This window comes from Balaenoptera ricei, chromosome 5 (assembly GCF_028023285.1).
Source record: "Balaenoptera ricei isolate mBalRic1 chromosome 5, mBalRic1.hap2, whole genome shotgun sequence".
In the NCBI taxonomy this organism is placed as follows: Eukaryota; Metazoa; Chordata; class Mammalia; order Artiodactyla; family Balaenopteridae; genus Balaenoptera; species Balaenoptera ricei.
The window spans coordinates 97,708,935-97,728,563 of NC_082643.1; the positions used below are offsets into that span (position 1 = coordinate 97,708,935).

The following is a 19,629-nucleotide window of genomic DNA, read 5'->3' on the forward strand; positions in this document are numbered from 1 at the left end:
AGTAGTGTGGTCCAAACGAGTCAGGGTGAATTGTTCAGTAAAACTTTATAATTAATAATTTCTTTAGGCATTGAGAGAATCTGGCTGAGGCTTAGAAAGGTAACAATTAGTTAAATGTTTTTCTGTATATATGTTTGTTCGAGGTCTTATGCAAGAGGTATACTTTTAATGTTAGGTAGAAACCTATTTATACCTAAGAATGAAGTGACCGACTCTTTGTCTAATAGGCTAATACCTGCCCTCAAGGATTTCGGTTACAATTCTTCATTCCCAACAATAAGCTGGACAACTGATGGCTTCCTAGTTTCAACCTCCTCTTTGTACAGCCTTTTAACAATGCTTACTCTTCCTCAGGTTTTTTCTACTCTGGAAACAGACCCAAACTACAACTTTTGGATATAAGTTCCTACCCCAATCTGTCACTTCCCCAGTCTTCCCCATCTCAGGAATCAGTACCTCTATTAAGTCATTTGCTCAGAACCCAAATTTGGAGTCACTATTGACTCCTCTCTTTCACTCACACCTTCATTTAATTCTTCAGCTTCTACTGTCACTCTATCTCTAAAATATATCCTACATTCCGCCATTTCCTGCATAACCTACCACTACTCCCGAACTCTGAGCCACCAACAACACTCCCAGGACTATAGCAGTAGACTCCTAACTGGTCTCCTTGCAGCCACTCTTGGCCTCCTACAAATTGTTCTCCGTAGAGCAGCCAGAGTGATCCTTCTAAAAGATAAATGGGATTGTGCCACTCTCCTCCTCTTAACAATCCAAGAGCGTCCCATCCAGTATTATGCTTGACAACATTTAATAACCTGTGTGAAATCACCAAATACAAGGTTGGGAAGAAATGCTAACAGTCTGATCTCATGAGTAGTGTAAATGGGCTCCAAGACATCACCAGTATCCGCACACTTGGAAAAAAAATCCAGAGTTCTTGCTATGAATTCAAAGCCCTACATGCCCTGCCCCTGCTACCCCTCAGATCTTACCATTCTTCTTATTTGCTGTCCTCTAGCCATACTGACCTCTTTGTTATTCCTCAAACATCCCAAGTATATGCCCATCTCAGTGAATGTTCCTCCCACAGATATTCACAGGGTTCCCATCTTCACTTCATTCAATTCTGTGTTCAAATGTTGCTTCCTCAATACCCTATATGAAATAAGAACCTCCCGTCTCCATCCCCTTACCCTTGATAGTTTTTATCACTGTATAACATACTATTATAATTATATTTATGTATTCCTAAATCAACTGGGGATATAAGCTCCTTGCAGTAAAAGACTATGCTTTGTTCATTGCCATATCTCCAGGATCTAGAACAGTTCCTAGCACATTATAGATGCTCAGTAAATGTCAACTGATTAAATGAATATATGAGTGAATGAAGCAAGAAATGAATGAATCAACCAATAAGATTTTTCAAAATAAAAAGACAGGAGTATGACTAGTGGAAAGGAGTATGGGGAAAGGACCAAGTGTCTTTTGAGTCCTAATTGAGTCCCTAAATATTAGCAGTGAAACCCAAGTTATATATGCCTTGGTCTGTCAAGTCAAGTGTAAAAAACAATTAAATGACAGAGGTGATGACTGTATTTAAAAATAATGTGTAAAAGAAATTAGCCAAGTTTCAGTAACAAATAAGGATTTGGGGTGGGGTTGTTACAAAGAAAGAAAAGAATAAGGACAAATTAAGCATAATCTTGGTCCACTAGACAAAGTCCACAAGTAGTTGTCAGTATAGCCAGACACTAATCCAAATACTGCTATTTACATGCTAAGTGAGCTCACCCAAGGGATTTCACTTAGTTTTCTAATCTATATTAAAAATCTATAAAAAGAGGAGATGGGATGTCATGGTTTCTCAGGACCATTCTTATTACTTAAGATCATATGGTTGCAAGGAACAGAGACCAACTCTGGCTACTTTAGGCAGTAAAGAAGTTTATAAAAGGGATTTGGGGTAGCTCCCTCAGAATCAAAGGGAAGGCTGGAGAACCAGGATCAGGGAAGAACAGGAAGGAAGGTAGGTCTGGATGTCTCAAGGCAAGAACAGAGTAATAATATTTCCAGTGTTAGCAGCTGCAGTTATAATGTATACTGTATTTAATCGGTACTAAGCATATCCTAAACCCTTTAGATAGTCTAACTTATTTAATTCTCATAACAACCCTATGAGTTAGGTACCATTAATGACTCCATTGTAGAGATAAAGAAACTTGGCATAAAGAGGTTAAGTACAACAAGGACCTATTGTATAGCACAGGGAACTCTGCTCAATATTCTGTAATAACCTAAATGGGAAAAGAATTCGAAAAAGAATAGATACAAGTATATGTATAACTGAATTGCTTTGCTATAGACCTAAAATTAACACATTACTGTTAATCAACTATACGCCAATATAAAATTTTAGAAAAACAAAAACATTAAAAGAAAAATTCCAGAAATAAACAATTCATAAGTTTTTTTTAAGAAAGAGGTTAAGTAACTCACCCTAGCTATGGTCATTTAGCTAGTGAGGGATTTGAACCCAGGCTATCTGGCTCCTGAGTCTTGCTCTTAGCCACTCAGCATACTATGACCTCTCTGATGGGTAGTCGCTTCAAGGCCCCAAGTGATTTTAACAATTTTCCTGCCCTTGCATTATTTCACCAGGATCAAAGTCCTAAAAAAAAGAGATGGCACAATTGCAATGGCTTAGGTCTCATGCTCAGCCCTTGGCTAAGGGAAGGCCTGTCACTTCTCTGACTGTACTCCTAAGACTCCACAAAAAAAAGAGCAAAAGGAACTCCCTTAAAGGGAATCAGGGTGGCGTTATCCAAAGCAAAGGGAATGGATCTTGTCCAGCCAAACGCAAAAGTCACTAACACACCATTTCATTTAATCTTCTAATCCAGATTTCTCAGTTTCCCAAGATCCTCTCTCACTCCACTATGTGACTGTGATTTTCATAAAATCTCTAAGAGTCAGGCAAGAACAAGCACAGGAGAGTAATGTACTTTATAGAAAAAAAAAAAAAAAAAAGAACAAGAAAGAAAATTGACGACTATTTCCTGAACTTTTAATGTATATCAGAGCACGGTGCTAACAGCTTTACATATAATCTCATTTCATTCTCTCAGTGTTATGAGATAGGTATTTCAGATGAGGACATTGAAGGTTAGAAAGATCTAGTGAGTTGCCCATGGTCACATAGCCAGTAGAGCTGAGACTTCAACCCCAATTTGTCAGACTAAAATTTTAATTTTTTTAATTTATAAGATATTAAGTTATGCTTCACTGTACAAAAATTGGAGTGGTCCTTTAGGTTATGGAAAAACAATTCTAAGCATACATAAAATACAAACTGTTTTATAATATAAACCTGAGAAGATTGAAATAAACCATAAATGTGAAAATACCTTTAAAGCTATAAGCACTAATTAGATTGAATACATTATGCTATAATTAGTACAAGGATATTAAAATCACATATCGATTATAAAACGTATTGACCCAGTAAAGTAAACAAAAAGAATTGCTTTTATAATAAAGCATCATAACCTTGAACTTTCTTTATAATCATGCATTTAAGGTGTTGAGAGCTCTGTGATCTCCAGCCCAGGGAAGGAGAAAGGAGGGAAAAATAGAGAAGACAAAAGAGAAGGGAGAAAGGTTGAATGTTGATGATGCCTGTAATGATGCCTTTCAGTTTCCCTCAAATCAAGTGAGTTGTCCATACAGTTTAACCTTCCATTTCCCTTGCAAGGAAAAAGGTCAGTTCACTTCTAGAGAAGATTTTGCAGTCAGTAACAATTCACTGTTACTTCCAATCATTTTTTTTTACTAAAGGGGAGGATAATGCAGGAAATTTTCCTTTCTTCTCAAAATATAGAGAGGAAACACCAAATAGAAAGATGCAAATAAATATCAATAAATCTATAACCAGTCTTACAGATCCACACATTTATCCATTCGTGAATGCAGGGAAGGGAATATCTATGTCTACATGTTCAGTATCTATATAACATACAGAATAGAAAAAAGCAGGCTAGAACTTTTAGCCACAGATAAAAACTGCAGGTAACCCAGGTTAAGTCATTAACTCATTACGTGACTCTGGGCAAGTCACTTGATTTCTCTTTGCCCTTTGGTCCACCCCCCCCCCCCCCCCCCCGCCTTGGGCACTACATAGAAATTCCCTGAAAACCAGATGTTACATCAAAGGCAATATTTCCTGGAGACCAGCCTTGCTGACTTCTTTGAAAGGCACTAAATTTAGAAGTAGCGTGCAAATAACACTGCTCAGATTAAACTCGCTTATTAGTGGTCCAGATGATAATCAAAGGCAAACAGATGGTCGCTTAATGAATGTTATTAGAAGGAAGGCATCTTTAAATATAGGATTTGTGTGAAAAGTTTCCTTTTTCTTACAAGTTATTTTGAAATTATGTTGGAATGTTGGCATCTTTTTTCAGAATATAACTTTGTGGAGTCTCATACACATGTTGAACAAGATCAAAGCTTTGGAGAGCCAGCGGAAGGTTGCTCCAAGTCGAATAAGCAAAATTATGCAGTTAAAATTGAGCTTGAAAACCTTAACAGGCAGTATATAGTTATCAAGAGCCAGAGCGTATATCTTAAGGAATCAGAGATATCGAATATACCTTGCTTTTCAGAAATCTGACCCAATCTATACAAGTGCCAGAATAGGAAATGTTTTTCCTTTTAGCCTAACATGTTGAGAACAGGATTTTATTTACTTGGTTTTTTCAAGAAACATGCCATCCTCCTTGCTCAGCAAAATGTGGTTATTGGCTATATCTCCTTCCCTTCTATACAGAAAAAAGAATTACAAACTGTATCCTAAAACAGGCAAGATAGCTTTCCACGTGACTATTGGAGTCTCTGAACCAGCAGCAACTCAGGTTATTGATGTTAACTAATGTTAGTAACACAACTCATGTTAATTGATTACTTATAAAATTCTAGGTGTTAGGCACTTTTTAGAACAAAACTACACACACCAGTTTTCCTGGAGTACAACTGGGATTGATAGAGGTACAGCTCTACAAGGTAATGTATCATTCAGGGTCAATCCAGGATACAGAAACCACACCAGTTAACTGAATAGAGAGAAATGAATATAAAGTATTCTTAACTAGATACAAAGTAATTAACTAGGTAACTGAAGGAGTAAAAGGAGAACTCTAATTAGTGGTGGGCTGCTAAGTGTTACAACCAGATCTCTGGTCGGGGAAATCTGATTTGCAGCATTTGCCAATTTTCATGGTGTAAATACTCCCAGCATGGCAGATTTCCAGCTACCAGCAGTTTACTATCTCACTTGCAAAATTCCTGAAAATTTAACAATAGACTCTGCGAGCCAATATGGGCTGGCTCTGGCACAGAGGTAGCAACTGCAGGAAACTGCTAACATGCCTAGGGCTGAGGAACAAAGAAGCTGGAATTACTGAAACTTAGTAGCCTGGAGGAGGGGCCCCGCAGGGTGAGGCAGCCTCTGCTCCATGGTAACCACGTGTACCCGAAAGGCCGTGATCAAAAATGCAGATATGTCGGAGGAGATGCAACGGGCTTGGTGGAGTGCGCTACCCAGGTGTTGGAGAAATGTAACACTGAGGAGGACATTTGACAAGTACAAGCCAACCTGGCACAGCACCGCAGAAGGAACTTCGGTACTTACGCGACCCCTGTAACTAAACACTTGATCTACTTCCACCTGAGCCAAGTGGCCATTCTTCCGTTCAGATCTGGTTAGAAACATGGACTGTACCACACACCCGGTGATCTATCCAAAAACAAGGACTGCAGCCTAAATTCCAAATACCAGAGACTGAAATCTTCATCCTCGCCTAAAGAAACACCTCGACCTTTGAGATTTCATTGTCTTGTTTTGAACAGGGCATTCTAATTTCTTGTGGTTATAAAACAATTAGCAAAGCAGCTTACATTTGTAATTTTTATCTATTCCCCATGTTTTTTCTTCTCAAAATCCATTCCTTTCAAAAAATAAATACATAAATCTGATGGAGAAGTGTGAAAAATAAATAAATGCATGCATACATAAATATATAAACAAAAAGGAGGTGTGATTGGTGCCAGTGACTGAGATGAAGCACAATATTTGAAAGTGTCAGAGGAACTGCAAACTGGATTCAATTCTGACTTCAGGAAGGAACTGCCGCCGCGGGATGGGAAAGCACTGCTGGAGCGCAGCTCATAGGAACAGGAAGAGCTCAGAAGCCAACAGGAAGCAGACGGGAAGGAGCGTGGCTTCCTCCTCCAGACTGGCCATCTCCCTCTAGTGCCCCCTGATGGAAGAGGAAAAGGGAACTGGCGGCAAAGCTGGATGTGGTTTGCGGAGTCCTAGCCCCAACGTTGCTGAGCTGAATCTAGAAAGATGCTTTGGAGCTGAAAGGCAATAGCTTAATAACTGTCCCAATTATAATCAGAAGAATAATATACTTGTGTAACTCTTTACAATTTGCAAAGCTTTAGAAAAAACCAAATTGAAATGATAAGCACCATTTACTGCTAAGGATTTATGAGCCAGGAACCATGCTAAATTTTATACACAACGTATCTCATTCAATTTTCAGAACGGTCCTATGAGATAGGTATTGTTAACCCCATTTAGTTTATGAGGAAACAGAGGTACAAAAAGTTTAAGAGGGCTGCCAGAGATTACACAAGCTGATGGTCACTAAGTGGTTGTTACACATTAAGTCCACAGTATGGTCTCTTAGCCACCGGGCTGTCATTTTCAGTAGGAAAGAAACCAAAATGACAGCACCAACTTCATTTGATGTCTACTCAGGAAGATTTATATTCTGAATGGGGTAGAGCAAAGATCCTATTAGCGCTGACAATTCCTGCTCTCAGACATTGCATAGAAGAATTTGGTAATATGCAAAAAAACAGCTCTCATTAAGAGTTCTATGTTAAAGTTGGGGTCAGCTGGAAAGAAAACCATAAAAATAGCAACCTAAACCATTCAGGGGCTTCATTTTTGTCACATAAAATGGGTCCAGAGTTTGGCAGTCGAAGAATGAATGGTAACACTCTGATGCTCTCAAGGATCTAGGTTCTTTCTAATTTTTCCCTCGTCTTCGCTCTTCCTTTGCAGGTGCCTTCCCTTCTCATGCTGCCGCCTTGTGCCAAGACTGTTCCTTCATATCAAATTTTGAGTCAGTGTTTCAGTTGAAAAGAGGACAAAGACCGGCTAATTCTGCTCCTTTCAAAGAATTTCTCAGAAGCCCCTCCCAGGAAATTCTGCTTACATCTCATTGTCCAGAACTGCGTCACATGGCTACTCATAGCGGAAAGGGAGGCTGGGAAATGCCTTTTGTAGCTAGGCATATTTCCACACAGTAACATAAGAGTTCAGTTAATTTGAAAAAAGAAAGGATATTGGTTTGGAAATTATGCACATCAATCACAAAAGATAATCAGGGCTTGTAGGATCAACAGCTTATTTCCCCTTTACTTAGTTGTCTGACTTTGCCATTTCCTAACCTCTTCACTTTTCATTGACTCTGTGACCCGGATTTCCCAAGGCACCCTCAGCTGAAAGTGTTCATCTCTTTGTCCCATAAACTCTCTCATATTTGCCAGCCCTGTGTCCTGACTTTGGTATGAAAAATATGTGTCCATATAAACTATTTATCTGTTTTCTGGTAAATTCTTCAACAGCCCTTCAGTTCCTCTTAATTCCCAATTTAGGCCCAGCTGACCCTAAAACTAAAGTCCCAAAATGTCCCCTTTCATTTTGTTTGTTTTTTCATTTTTTTGGACCATTTTGTCAAACTTCTGTTGTTTCCGGTAGTTTGATTTAACATTCTTAGGGTTTGGAACCATTGCTGGATCAAACTGAATAGAACATGTCAAGAGGGATTATTAAACTTCATATGAAGAGATATTCTCCTCCAACAGAGTACCTCCTCTCCTGTTCATCCAAGGAGATTGTGAATTTGAAGAGTAAGGTTTAGGAGATCCTAAGCATTCAGCCTTTGAGCTACTTACTCTCTCTATACTCTTTCTTCATACTATCTTAACCAGAATAAATAGAACTTTAAACAATAGGAAGATTTCAAGAAGATAGGAAAGCATTCCAAGTAGGCACAGCACCTCTCTCCTCTCTCTCCAAGAGATCATGGCCATGAGAATCAATAACCAAGCTCCAGTAGCCAATGACTTAATAGGACAATGTGTCAGGTAAGAGGTAGGTGACATATCATAATTACTATGCAATATCTTAGCCTTCATTTTAGCAGATTGTCATAAAGTGTTGATCTGTGTATGTGTGTGTGCATGCACTTAATTCTACACACCTATACCACCAGAGGAGGCCCTTATGCCTTTTTCCCTCTTTTTCTCCTAAGATTTTTTTTTTTAATAGATTTCTTTTAGAAAGGCTTTAGATTTACAGAGAAACTGAGCAAATAGTACAGAGTGTTCCCATATACCTTCCCCTCACCCAGTATACCCTATTATTAATATCTTACGAGTATGGTACATTTGTTACAATTAATGAACCAATATTGATACATTATTATTACATAAAGTCCAGAATTTATTAACATATTTTTTTTAGTTTTTACCTAATGTCCTTTTTCTGTTAGAGGATCCCACAAGGCTACCACATTCATTACATTTAGTCATCGTGTCCCTTTAGGCTCATCTTGACTATGACGGTTTCTCACTTTCCTTGTTGTTGTTGTTGTTTGTTTGTTTTTATTGGAGTATAATTGATTTACGATGCTGTGTTAATCTCTGCTGTACAGCAAAGTGAGTCAGTTATACATATACATATATCCACTCTTTTTTAGATTCTTTTCCCATATAGGTCATTACAGAGTATTGAGTAGAGTTCCCTGTGCTATACAGTAGGTCCTTATTAGTTATCTATTTTCCTTGTTTTTAATAACCTTGACAGTTTTAAGGAGTGCTGGTCAGGTGTGTTGTTGGATGCTCTCTACTGGAATTTGATGTTTTTCTCTTGTCCAGTTTGAGATTATGTGTTTGGGGGAGGAAGATCACAGAGGTAAAGGGTCATTTTTACCACAGTCATATCAGGGGTACATACAATCAACAGAACTAATTATTTTGAATTTGACCTTGGTCACCTGGCTAAAGTAGTGTTTGCCAGGTTTATCCACCATAAAGTTACTCTTTTTTCCCCTTTCTGTACTGTATGCATTTTTCAAGGAAACCGATGTATACAGTCCACACTTAAGAAGTGAGGAGTTATGCCCCCCTCCCTGAGGGTGGAGTATCTGCACAACTTATTTGGACGTCTTCTGCATGGGAGATTTGTCTCTTCTCCCCCATTTACCTATTTATTCAATCATTTACCTATATCAGTGTGGACTTACAGATATTTATTTTATACTTTGGTTATAATCCAGTACTACTTTGTTTATTTTGTTGTCCAAAAATTTCCAGCTTTGGCATTGGCATCTCTTTCAATTGATTCCTGTGCCCCTTTGACATAATACAAATCAATATAGGTTTGTTTTTTAGTTCATTTTTTGTTTGTTCATTTGTTCAGACCTTCCTTATTTGGGGGCTCTACAAGATTCACCAGGTTCATCTTGTATTATTTCCTGCTCCAGTCCTAGAATTAGCCATTTCTCCAATTATATTTTCATCTTTATTATCAATTTTAGTTTTTTCAACAATTCTTTATTCAATAAATAAGCATGAAGTTCCTGTTTCCTTTTGCTTTCAACAAAGAAGAGATTAGAAGCACACACACACAAAATATAAGTTCAAAAGAAGCAGATTCTTGAGAGAAGGAAGGAAGAAAGGGTTTCACATCTTCTATTCCCTATAGTTACCAGGAGGTAAGTCACACTTCTAGACTGTCAGAGGGGAAAGTCCATCTGCAGGAGAAAGTCAGCACCTGGACCCCCTCAGAGCATCCCTAGGGTGGGTGCTCTCCCTCCAAAAGAACCTCTGCTCTCTTTTTCCTACAGGGAAAGGTCCTTGCATCTCATCTTGCAAAGAGAGGACACCATCCAGCATATCTGTGTCCTCTGGAAATGGTTCAAACTCTGGTGCCAACAAGGAGAAGGATAAAAGGAGCCCAAGGAATGTCTCTAGTGAAGATGAAAATATCCACAAGCCCCTCAAGATATCAAGATACCCTTGTGAGAGTGCCAATGTGTGTAAAGTGGCCAGTGGGTGTTTCAATGAAGCAGTATCAAGTGAGAGGCACTGACTGCCATCAACTAGGGGTGCTGTAAATATGTAAATAGGACCACATTACAGAGAAGGGGGCCCAGCAAATTGTGTGCTCCTGAAGGCACCAACAAATGGATAGAGGGAAACAAGAGCCATAAAAACTGCCTGGGGTTTCCCTTCTGATGGTTCTCAGAGGCTGCTTCCTCCAGAAAGCCCTCCCTGGCCCATGGAATGGCCTGGGTGGGGCATCTTTGAGCACCTAAAGCTGTGAACTCTCACTCACTTATCAACAAATATTTACTCACCCCTAATATGAGTCAAGAGCTAAGCTATGTGCCAGGGATAAAGAGATGAATTATACCCTGAGTCTCAAAACTCACACACCAGGGGATGGAGAAGGAGGGTGGGGGAATCACAAACATGTCAGTATGCAACTTCAATATCATGATAGGAGGCAATAGGCAAGACAGAAGAAGAATAACTGCCCAGGTTATGAGGCAAAGGATGGTGGAATGGATGAGGAAACACCCAAGCAGTCTTAAAGGATGACAATTAATCCTCCAATTCCACTCGTTGACCATTCTTCATATTATTTAATATAATATTATATTCTTCTCTTGCTTTTTCTCTCTAACTTCCCTTAGAGACACCTTTTGATTTGCTCACTGTAATCAGTCAGGGTTCCACCAGCGAAAACAGAACCAGTAGAATATATATGTAAAGAAATGGGAGATAGATAGAGATAGAGATAAAAGGAAAGAGAGAAAGAGAGAGAGAGAGGGAGGGATTTATTGCAAGGAATTGGCTTACACAATTGTAGAGGCTGGCCAGGCAAGTCTGAAATCCTTAGGGCAGGCTGGAAGGGAGGACAGGCTGGAAACTCTTGCAGGAGCTTGGCACTGCAGTCGGCAGGTGGAATTTCTTCTTCCTCAGGGAAACCTCAGCTCTGTTCGAAAAGCCTTTCAACTGATTGGATCTGGCCCATCCAGATTTTTCAGGATAATCTCCTCTTACTTAGAGTCAACTGATTGTAGATGTTAAACAGATCTACAAAATACATTCACAGCAACACCCACATGAGTGTTTGATTGATTAACTGGGAATTACAGCCTAGCCAAGTTGACACATACGACTGACCATCAAACTCACCCATCTCTTTCTACCATCTGCCTTCAGTGCACCACTCACGTGAGATCACAGACTTCCCTGGCGGTCCAATTGTTAAGACTCCCCGCTTCCACTGCAAGGGGCACAGGTTCGATCCCTGGTCAGGGAAATAAGATCCCGCATACTGTGCAGTGCAGCCAAACAAACAAACAGAAACACACACATGAGATCACAATGAGAGGAATTCCTCTAGGACTTGTGCAATATAATAGCCCCGCTTACTCACTGATTACCCCCCCTCCCACCCCAACACACCTAACTACTCGGAGCCTTTGCCTGGACTCGGGCAGGGCTCTAGCTGCCTGTCTGGGTGTGCCCAGGGTACAGATCACTATTGAACATTTCCTGGATAAACAAACAGGGCTATTGTAATATATGCGAAAGGGGAAAGGATACCACATAACCGCTTAGAAAGATGGTAAATGCAAGGCACATTCACTTAGAAATTAATGAAAGACAAAAATATGGGAGTTTTGGACCCTAGGGGGGAAAAAAACAACTTCTATTCCTTTCTCTTTTAAGTGTACAGAACAGAAATTAAGTACTCAGACCCTGCAATCAACTGGATTTGAAATCTAGTTTATATAACCTATTTGAAATCTAGTGGCAATTTCATAACCATTGTGAACCTGTTTCTTCAGCTATGGCATGGGAAAATAATAAACCTTACCTCAGAAAGTTGTTATGAGGATAAAAGAGAAAATACATGCAAAAGCACTTAGCGCAAAGACAAGCATCCTATAGAGTTTTTTAAAGTCACTATTATTATCATTAAGTAACTGCTCTGTGCCAGGCAAAGTAGGGGCAACTGAGATAAGTAAGAACCTTGAAAATCCTTTGAGAAATGTCAGACATATAAACAATTTCAATGCAATATGTAAATCCAACAGGAGACGGGGGAGCAGAGAAAGCAATGAGTACTCCAGCCTAAGGATCAGGAAGACTTCACAGTGGAAATTTCACATGAACTGGGCTTCCAAGGACCAGCAGTGCCTTCCTGAGCACAAAAGCAGGGAAGGGCATTGCAAGCATAAGGAATAGCATGTGCAAAGGCAGAGGCATAGAAGAGCACAGTGCATCCAGAGGTGAGCAGAAGTCCCGCGTGAATGGAGCATAGGCATTGTATGGTGTAGGAAGGAGGGGTGGGGTAAGGCGGAGGAGGTGAAGAAGTGGGATAAAGACATCTGATGAAGGCTGATATGGCATGCTAAGGAGATTGGCCTCTATCCTTAAGACAGTTGGAGGCAGGCTTCCAACTCTGCTTTTGGCCACTAAGCAATTGTACTGTAAATTGATAAAGCAGCATTTGTATTTACTTGTCTACAAGCCAGACATAGCAAATGCACACATCCCCATGGAAATGTTCCTCGCCAGGATCATCAGTAATCTGGGCAGAGGAGGGACAGGGGGATTACACATACCAAAAACAAGTCAACCATGGCGCCCAACCCAGTCCATCACCTTACATCACCACATGGCCGGATTTACAGAGGATGTGGGAAGGAAGAAAACTTTCTTAGTTGAAACAGAAGGACATATCCACAAAGTACTTTCCTCTCTTCTCTCCCTTCTGCACACTCCAGTTCTGAACCATTTTACATAATTGACTATTCCCTCCTCCTTTCAGCATCTGCTTCTCTTGGCTTCTTGGACAACCTCGTTCTCCTGGTTGTCTTTCTACCTCACAGGATGCTCCTTCTCAGTCTCCTTTGCTGGTTCCTAACGTTGGAGCCCCAGATTTCAATCTTTGGACCTCTTCCCCATCTTCCCTCATTCCCTAGGTGCTTTCATACAAATGTATTACTTTGTAATACATTTGTAAATGTAATACCATCAATCTGCTGACAATTTCCAAATTTATATCACCACTCAGACCTCTCCCTTGCATTCCAAACTCTGTATCCGATTGCCTGCTCAATATTTCCACTCGATATGTCAGGCATCTCAAACTGAAGATGGATAACACTAAACTTTTGGTCTTCCAAGCCAAATCTGTTCAATAAACATAAATCCCAAGATCCTTTTAAAACACAAATTATCACCTCACTTCCTTGATCAAAACTGTCCAACAGCATCCTATCTCCTTCACAGTAAAAACCAGTCCTACAAAATCCCAGCTGTTGAATTCCCTCCCCTTTACCTGCTTGACACTGATCTCCTACCACCCTCCACCATGGTCATTCCACGCCAGACACACCAGGTTCTTGCTTTTCTTCACGTACACAAGCACACAGGAGCCTCGGAGCCTTTACACTTCTTCCCCCTGCTAAGGATGCTCTTCCCCCAGATGATTGCAGATTGGATGTCACCTTCTCAGTGAAGTCTTCCCTAAGCACCTTATTTAAAAAATTAAGTCCACCACTGTCAACACCCTGTCCAGAACGCCATATCTCCTTTTCTGCTTCATTTTCTCCTTAGCACTTGTCACCAACTAATCAGGCATCTCATATAGTTTTTACTTGTCAATTTGTTGTCGTTTTTCTCTCTTGCCACCACCATTAGAATATAATAAAGCATGAAGATGTTTTCTTCTGTTTTATTCACCACTGTGTACCCTACAGCAAAAAAACAGAGCCTGGAGCATAGTAGCTACTCAATAAACATTTTTAAAATTAATGAATCAACCTATGGAGAAAGCACTGCACTTAGAGTTTGAAGACCTGGGTTTGAATTCAGACTGTGACTTATTTCATTGCACCATTGGTGAAATGATTCATCTTCTTTGGCCTCAGCTTCCTCCTTTGAAAATTGGGGTTAGTAATCTCTGTTTAACATGTAGCAATGATTAACTAGGATTATAAAACACAATACAATGGGTACTCAAAAACTGATTATACACTCATTTATCTTATTTAATGTTTCTGGCAGATCAAAAAGTCAACCCTGTGATAGAATGAGAGCTTCATCCACTGCCAGCAGTTCTTAGACAAAATATGATTTGTAAAAACCAAGTTTAAACATCTACATTTTGAAGCATTATTATTTTCATACTCCATATTAACTCCTCAAACTTCAATAGGAAGTTAGGGTCCAGATATATTTTGTCAAGTAAGATGATAGACTAAAATAACAGATTGCCTGTTTTATGTCAGATATGCATTCACAAAATTATTTATTTAACAAACATTTATTAAGTACCTACTATGTGCCAAACACTGTTCTAGGCTCTGAAGATAGAGCAGTGAACAAGACAAAGTTTTTGCTTTTATGGCATTCATATTGTAGTTCAGAAAGAAATGAATGAATACATTAAGATAGTAATGATTTATAAAGAAAAAGCAGTATAAAGGAACAGAGAAGCATGCTATTTTTTATAGGATAGTCTGATAAGATAAAATTAGATCAGAAGCCTGAATGAAATAACGGATTAAGCCTGGGAATACCTGGGGAGATAATGTTCCATGCATAGGAAACAGTAAATAGTGTTTAGTAAAGAAAAAAGGCTGATTCTCAGTAAGAACAGTGAGTTTCGTGGTGTTTTAATTTGCCCTATATCCATCCCCTTTCCCCAGCTCCATAGTAGCTGTAAAAACCAACAGCCATGGAACTATATTTATAAAAAACAGCAGTCTACAGTCAATGGAAGGTACAGAACATGCCTAGAATACCCACCAAAATCTCCATTACAAGAGAACCATCATTATTTGGCCTGTCTGGCAGCACCCTGGTGTTCTATGTTCTTAGATTCTGTATGTCTATTTGGCATCCATTAATCACAGGGCCAAACTATCAGCCACATGTTTACCTGTCCTACAAGTCAGCCTGCCTGAAACTCACCTTTCATGAGCAGATCCAAGGTTGTGCCCCCACCCACCTTCTTATCTGACTCTCACACACCAAGCCAGTAATTCCCCTTCCATAAATCACTGTATGGCCAGTATTCAGGCAACTAGAACCCAGAGCCCATCAGAATTATTCAAACTGGCCAATCCTAAACTGTTTATTTTGCTCTGCTTTGCCTTTCCCACAGAAACCCCAAGAAATGTTCTTAACTAGGCCTTCCCCTCATTTGTGCTTCTGCCTAATCAAACCTGGTATTTATCCTGTGGTCCTGAATGGTGTGGTATGTCCATTTTTAATGACCTTGGCCTCTCCATGTCATCACTCAGTCACATCTCTATGAGTTAAATCTCAGGTATAATTTTTAAACACCTGGAAATTCCCACTCATAGGACTTGTCTTTATTTGACCTGACTTAGAACTCAATCATTGTGAACAGCCTTTTCCATGGGGCATTTATTGAAAAATACCAGTGGCTATGATTTAACATCACAGCTGCCTGAGTTAAGATTAACAGCTGGGGCGAACAAAGGGCTGACTAAATTTTTTTTTTTTTTTTGAGTAATTAGATGTCCACAGAAGGCTTTGAGAAAGCACCAACATATTTCTGGGAATCTAGGTGGCAAAGTGCATGCTCAGGAAAGACCTGGGAAAGCTCTTGTCTCTGACCTCTGACCGAACTTAAGGCTCTGCACAGGCAGGAAGTGAAGGGTAAGGCAGAGCTATAACTAGCAGAATGTGAAAAGTGCCAAACATGCACCTAGAACCCTTTGGCAGAGGCTGGGAGAATTATTGCTTCAAAGCATGCAAGAAAATCCCTGTCTAATTATTAGCTGACCACTAAGCCAACTGACCAGAGACTTCAGTGGCCACACATGACAAAAAATACTGACTTCACAAAATTAGTTGAGGAAAATCACTAGGCAAACAAACTGTCAGGATAACAAACATAAACAATAACAACAAGCCATGAGGAAGCGGGGGAAATCTGGTTTCCATAATAACCATATAATATTATTTAAAATGTTCAATTTTCTACAAATATTATGAGACATGAAAAGAAATGGGAAAGTATGGCCACACAGGATGGGGGTGGGGGGGACAGTTAGTAGAAACTGTCCCTGAGAAGGTCTGAACATTGGACTTACTAGACAAAGATTTCAAATCAGCTTGTGTTAAGAGTCTCTAAAACTACCTTGAGGTTCATGATTCACTAGAGAGACTCACAGAACTCAGGAATGTTATACTCATGATTACAGTTTATTACAGAGAAAGGATACCAATTAAAATCCGGAATGGAAAAAGGTACAAAGGGCAGGTTCCAAGAGAGACAAGGCAGAAGCTTCTAGCCGTCTTCCCATTGGAGTCGTGTGGACTCTCCCCACAATGACTGTGATAACGTGTACTGAGTACTGTCAATCAGGGAAGCTCACCCAAGCCTTGAAGTCCGAGGTTTTTAATGGGAGTCAGTCACATCATCTCAATAGATGTGGAAAAAGCATTTCCCAAAATCTGATGCTCAGTCATGATAAAACACTCAACAGACTAGGAATAGAGACAAACTTCCTCAACCTGACAAAGAAATTCTACAAAATAAAAAACTAGAGTTAACATCATATTTAATGGTGAAAGATGGAATGTCTTTCTCCCTGAGATGAGGATTAAGACAAAGATTCCACTCTCCCCACTTACAGTCAACATTGTACTGGAGGGTCTAGCCAATGACATTGAGCAAGAAAAATAAAAAAGGGTACCCAGGTTGGAAAAAAACAAGTGAAATTTTCTCTATTCATGGACGATATGGTCTTGTGTGTAGAAAGTCCTAAGGAATACACATGCACAAACACAAGCTATTAGAACTAATAAACAAGTTCAGCAAGATTGCCAAGATAAAAGATTAGTATATAAAAGTCACTTACATTTCTGTGTACTAGCAATGAACAATCCAAAAATGAAACTAAGAAAATAATCCCATTTATAATAGCATTCAAACAAGTAAAATACTTAAAATAAATTTAACAAATGGAGTGTAAAACTTATATACTAAAAGCTATAAAATATCACTGAAAGCAATTAAAGAAGATCTAAACAAATGGAAAGACATCCCACATTCATGGATTTGGAAGGCTTAGTATTGCTAACATTTCAATACATGCTACATTGATCTACAGATTCAAATACAATTCCTATCAAAATCACTGCTGCCATTTTTGCAGAAATTGATAAGTTGATTCTAAATTCATAGGGAAACGGAAGGGACCCAGAAAAGTCAAATCAATCTTGAAAAGGAACAAAGCGGGAGACGTTGCTGATTCTAAAACTCAATAAAAAGCTACAATAATTGAGATAGTGTGATATGATGTAAGACTAGACATATAGATCAATGGAATAAAATTGACAGTCCAGAAGGAAACCCATGCATTTATGGTAAACTAATTTTCAACAAGGGTGCCAAGACAATTCAATGGGGAAAGAATAATCCTTTTAACAAATGATGCTTGAACAACTTGATATCCACCTGCAAAAGAATGAGTTTGTACCCTACCCCTTACACCATATATAAAAATTAACTCAATATGAATATACACGTAAGTTTTTTGCTAAAACTCAACACATGGACTGAAGAGCATAATGGACATGACTGAAGATAAATATTTGAGTTAGAAATTTAAGGCAACTTATGCTTCCAGAACACAGTATGAAAGGACAATGTGTTAAATATATAAAAGAAATGTAAAGAAATATGTCATCTAGATTCAGACGTTTATAATTCATTTAATAGGATTTCTGTCATCATAGAGAGAATGGAGGAAAAGATATAACAAATGAAATAAAAGTAGAAAATTTCCCAGAACTACAGAAAGATATAAATGTTCCAATTCAAAAAGTCCAAATAAACATGAATTTTCATTTTTTCAAGGAAAAGAAAAAAATCCTAAAATCTTCCAGAGGGGGCACAGAAAGGAGGAATTAACAGGTACACTACAAAGAACTGAGATTTAGACTGGCATCAGAATTTTTATCAATTTTAGATGCCAGAGATTTTCCAAGTTCAAAGAGGAAACATAGCCTATACAAACAAGTATTCACATTATTCTAAAATGTTCACATTTACAAAATTAGCATACCACAAACTTCTTAAGAGCATAAAACAGAGTAAGACAATATAACTGGGATACATTTAAAAATTAAGGGACACTAGGATTGGTTCAAGATGGTGGAGTAGAGGGATGTGCCTTCACTCCCTCTTGCAAGAACACCAGAATCACAACTAACTGCTGAACAGTCATTGACAGGAAGACACTGGAACTTACCAAAAAAGATAACCCACATCCAAATACAAAGGAGAAGCCACAATGAGATGGTAGGAGGGGCACAATCACGATAAAATCAAATCCCATAACTGCTGGGTGGGTGACTCACAAACTGGAGAACACTTATACCACAGAAGTCCACCCACTGGAGTGAAGGTTCTGAGCCCCACATCAGGCTTCCAAATCTAGGGTCCAGCAATGGGAGGAAGAATTCCTAGAGAATCAGACTTTGAAGGTTAGTGGGATTTGATTGCAGAACTTCGACAGGACTGGGGGAAACAGAGACTGAACTCTTGGAGGGCACACACAAAGTAATGTGTGTATCGGAAGCCAGGGGAAGGAGCAGTGACCCCATAGGAGACTGAACCAGAACTACCTGCTACTGCTGGAGGGTCTCCTGCAGAGGCGGGGGTTGGCTCTGTCTCACCGTGGGGAAAAGGACACTGGCAGCAGAAGTTCTGGGAAGTACTCTTTGGCGTGAGTCCGCCATTAGCCCAACCAAAGAGCCTGGGTAGGGTCCAGTGTTGAGTCGCCTCAGGCCAAACAACCAACAGGGAGGGACCCCAGCCCCACCCACCCATCAGCAGACAAGCAGATTAAAGTTTTACTGAGCTCTGCCCACCAGAGCAACAGTCAGCTCTACCCACCACCAGCCCCTCACATCAGGAAACTTGCACAAGCCTCTTAGATAGCCTCATCCACAAGAGGGCAGACAGCAGAAGGAAGAAGAACTACAGTCCTGCAGCCTGTGGAACAAAAACCACATTCACAGAAAGATAGACAAGATGAAAAGGCAGAGGACTATGTACCAGATGAAGGAACAAGACAAAACCACAGAAAAACAACTAAATGAAGTGGAGATAGGCAACCTTCCAGAAAAAGAACTCAGAATAATGATAGTGAAGATGATCCAGGACCTCGGAAAAAGAATGGAGGCAAAGATCGAGAAGATGCAAGAAATGTTTAAAAAATATCTAGAAGAATTAAAGAACAAACAAACAGGGATGAATAATAGAATAACTGAAATGAAAAATACAATAAAAGGAATCAATAGCAGAATAACTGAAGCAGAAGAACAGATAAGTGACCTGGAAGACAGAATGGTGGAATTCACTGCTGTGAAACAGAATAAAGAAAAAAGAACAAAAAGAAATGAAGACAGCCTAAGAGA

The 19,629-nt window shown here is 39.4% G+C and overlaps 1 pseudogene; it reads left to right on the top strand.

The window, feature by feature from the left end:
- Positions 1-5,519: 5,519 nt before the first annotated feature.
- On the top strand, positions 5,520-5,770 carry LOC132366263 (dynein light chain 1, cytoplasmic-like; annotated as a pseudogene).
- The last annotated feature ends 13,859 nt before the right edge of the window (positions 5,771-19,629 follow it).